Genomic DNA, 4201 nt, shown 5'->3' with positions numbered 1-4201 from the left:
ACCCCCCCACCACCACCACCACCACACACACACAGCCCACACCTGCTTACTTATATTCCCTATGATTGCGCTCTGCAATGATCCACTTAAGCGTGACCGTCAAATCACGCTGGTGCCCATGAGAGCCACCCAAAAGCTGTGAAATGATGTCTGTGAGAGGCCTCTTATCACAAATCAACTGTCCTTCAGATGCGTTTGGACCCGAATGACGCACGGTCTACGCAACACAGCAGCCTCAACAACGTGTAAATGTGAGGAGAGTACGGGGTGCGAGGTGTGAGACTGAAACGCTAGACCAGGGGGAGGAGGGAGTCGGAGAGTGTGTGTGTGTGCGTGTGATTGTGCGTGCGTGCGCTTCAGATGGGAATATATATGTGTAGAGGCGGCATCAGGTGGTCCCCTTCTCTGCCGAGTAATTGAAGAGGCCTCGTATAATGAAACAATAGGGCTCCCTCCTTACTCCCACACTGCCTCCATCTTTTCCTCCCACTTCACAGCCACTGATAAGTCATGGGCACTAGGGGAGACGGGGGTGTCTCTTTCCACAGATGGGCAGGGGGGGACTCGTTTGATGGCAGGTATACTTGGCACAGTCACACATCATCTATTTACACACACAAGTGTGTGGCTCACAGGGCGAGGAGGAGAGCGTGTGATCTAATAGGGTCTGTATCAGCGTCTCGCAGACCTCTGAGCCACTCTTGTCCACTCGGGGGGTGTTTCCATAGAGACAGAGACGGGAAGCACGGTGAGCGCGGGCGGAGAGCATGACGGAAGACAGGGAAGACCCACACACCGAAATGAGGGGGTGAGAGATAAAAAACAAACAAAGCACGAGAGAGAGAGAGAGAGAGAGAGAGAGAGAGAGAGAGAGAGAGAGAGAAAAAAGAGGTGGGTGAAATGAAAGAAAGATAGTGGAGAGGGAGAGAGAGGTGGATGGAGAGAGTTGAGGGGGAGACATAAAGCAACGGACAGAGTGAGAGGGGGAGGGGGTATAGACAAAGCGAGGAGAGAGGAACAGGGGAGTTTATGGGGAGAGCGTGGGAGGTTGTCAGGCCTTCAGTCACAGGGGAGTCACTGCGAGGTGGCTGCAGTGACGGCAGCAGTGATGCTGGAGAGCACACATGTGTGTAGGAGCACATGCACAGGGCCACGTGCACATCAATTTTGCTAATGGCCCGCCCACCCTTTAACAAACATGTTCACCCCCCCCTCTCTCTTTCTGTCTCTCGCGTGCCCTGGTCAACACATTTTATTATCTCCTCAGAATGACATTCGACATGCAGGTTTAGTTGCAAACAAGTCTTTTTTATTTGTTCAGATTTCTGCCTCTGCAAAAAAATAAATAACACAGCCTCCGCAGTGTAAATGAAAACTAATGCATCAAGTTTTGTCAGCAGAATGACATGTTGCTCTAAAGGGTGTCCAAATTAATTCCTCTGTCCATTACCAGCCCCTTTAAAGTCCTACGAGAGAGTCATGTTTATTGAATGCCACGATAGACGCGCCAGATATTATGAAGCACCTCTAATAGAATAGAAACCGGAATCATATTCATGAGGGTATTTACGCTCCTTTGCAGACAGGATATATGCGACCGATGAACATATTGAAATGGATCCGTAGTATTCACCATTCATCTCTTTCTTCTTCTTGTTCTTCTTTTTCATTCACTACAACCTTCTCCTCACCCTCCTTAACCCGCAACCACCCACGTCCTCCACCTTTCTCCTCCCCCACCCACTGTGTGCCTCCCACCCACCTGCTTCCTTGACTGCATATGACTCAGTCCTCTTCCAGCTGAGGGTACAAGAGGATAAAAAAACCTACATGATAAACAGCCAGTGAAAAGCATTTTACCTCAGAGAAATAGAAAAGTTAATGGCAAGAGGCTGTTGCATATTTAGTTCTGATGCCACCTACCCACCACACCTCCAATCCCCCTCATCAGAATTACACACACACACACACACACACACACACACACACTAACCACCTTCACTCTGAAACACGATGCACTCTTACTTTATCTGCTAAATTATCCTCAACAGCCACATTTGGAAGGCGTGCGTGGAGTGTTTCAAAAATAGTTTTTTATTCCTCTAGATAGAAGTGTGTGTCGTCACGACTCGAGGGGACGTGGATGGATCCTTTTCTTAAAGGCGAACTTGCCAAAGACGCCGATCCTTTGAGGGAATTGAACCTGTCGATCACGCCTCTTTGTCATTCCACCTCACAACTTCAACCCATCTGTGTGCTTTTTTTTTCAGGCTCAAACTGAACCGTAATTACATTTAACACATCAATCCAAAAGTGTGCAGTGATGCAGGATATGCCTCCTGTCCGTCCGTCCCCCCCGTCCCCCCCGTCCCCCCCTCTTTGGTATCAAAATCCATCACTGGGACTTTCCTTTGTTAACTGTTCAAACTAAGCGCAGCATAATGGATCATATCGCTGGCCATGTGACAAAGACACAAGCTTACATAACGAGAGATCAATCAGGCGGACAGAGAGGCACATTCACAGCAGAGTGAGGGGCACAAATGACTGAGGCAGCAGCTGTACAAGCATGACTTTTAATATAGGACTTTTACTTCTCATGGTATAGTATTTTAACACTGTCCCACTGGTACTTTTATGAGTACAGCAAAATATCTGAGTACTTCTGAGTACATCCCCTTGTGAGAGATTTAAAATCTTATTCTGAATGAATAAAGGTTATACATGCACTCTCGGGCCTTTAACTTTATGAATGATGCTACATGTTTACCTCTTTTGAAAACTTTTGACATCGTCATTCTCATTCTTCCTGTGACGAGTAATTTTGTGTTGTTGTTGTTGCTATGAATGACAGAAACCAGAGTCTGACATCATCAGCCGGGTCAGAGATGAAACTCAAATCTGCGTGTCTGTGTGTGTGCCTACATGCGCATGTGTGGGTGTGTGTGTGTGTGTGTGTGAGTGTGTGTGTGTGTGTGTGTGTGTGTGTGTGTGTGTGTGTGTGTGCGTGTGTGTGTACACTGATTGACGTCACAGACGCCCACTCATTTCCATATTTTCTGCCTGGGCGGAGAGAATAGATCCCCATCTGCATCCAGCTCTTCTCCCCTGCCTGCTCACTCCCTCCCTTCCTCCCTCCCTCCCTCCCTCTTCCTCCTCACCTCCCGGTACTTTCTCCTCTCCCTCTCACCCTGCCTCTTCCCATTCACTCGCTCTCGCACATCCCACCCCCGTAGGGCGCAGCCAGCCTCGCAGATAAACAAGTCGAAAAACACAAACAGTTTAAGACAGCCAGACAGCAACATCCTCTCCGCGTGGCGTGTTAGCGAACCTTTGCCGCGAAACATCTGTTCATTTTTCAAGCATCGCTGAGGTCCGGTCTGCGGGGAGGACTTTTGACTCAGGCTTTTCTCCGCACAACGATGCGAACGTGTACCCGTTGGCAACTTGTGTCCGTGCATATGTGTGCGTATTTGTCCCATTGCTCCGCGCGTGATAAGCGTGCCAAAGTGTGACGCTCTTTTCCACGAAACAAATGCTCATCCGCATTCACACAGCTGGTAACCTTGGTGACGACAGGACATCATCTAAATCAATTCCCCGTAAAAAGGTCATCCTCACCTTTTACGCACACGCACAAACGCGCACAAACACATCTTCATACACGCAACACACATGGGTGTGTGTGTGTGTGTGTGTGTGTGTGTGTGAGAGTGTGTGTGCAAACCAACACGCACGGTCGCTCACACACTCATTCCCCCCACCCTGCGTGCCAGCCAGACCCTGACTGGAGAGATGAGGGATGTGAATGGATGAGGGGATGCGGGGAGGAGACAGTGGGTGCGTGGGATGACAGAGTAGGATATGCGTGTTTAAAAAAAGGGAAGATGGGCTATTTTAGTCCATATATCATAACCCCGTCGGAGAGTTAGACAGGACAGAAGGAGTGTGCACACTGGGGGCGTTGCGCAAAGCTTTTGGGGCACAACTCCCTTGCGATTACTAGACAGTGAGAAAAAAAAATGAGGATGAGGCGCAGACAAGCGGGCAGACTGACAGACGGTCAGACAGACAGTTAAGCGGGCAGACACACATTCAGTTCAAACCGCAAGCGTGCACCTGGAGAGATAAAACAATATTGGAGTAATTAGGTCTTTGGTGTCAGAATGCCTCGGTGGGGGGGGGGGGGGGGGGGGGGGGG

The sequence above is a fragment of the Anarrhichthys ocellatus genome, unplaced genomic scaffold, assembly GCF_004355925.1.
Source record: "Anarrhichthys ocellatus isolate YVR2014 unplaced genomic scaffold, GSC_Weel_1.0 scaffold19, whole genome shotgun sequence".
NCBI lineage: Eukaryota > Metazoa > Chordata > Actinopteri > Perciformes > Anarhichadidae > Anarrhichthys > Anarrhichthys ocellatus.
The sequence above is the reverse complement of the archived record's forward strand: the minus strand, read 5'-3'. Positions refer to the sequence as shown.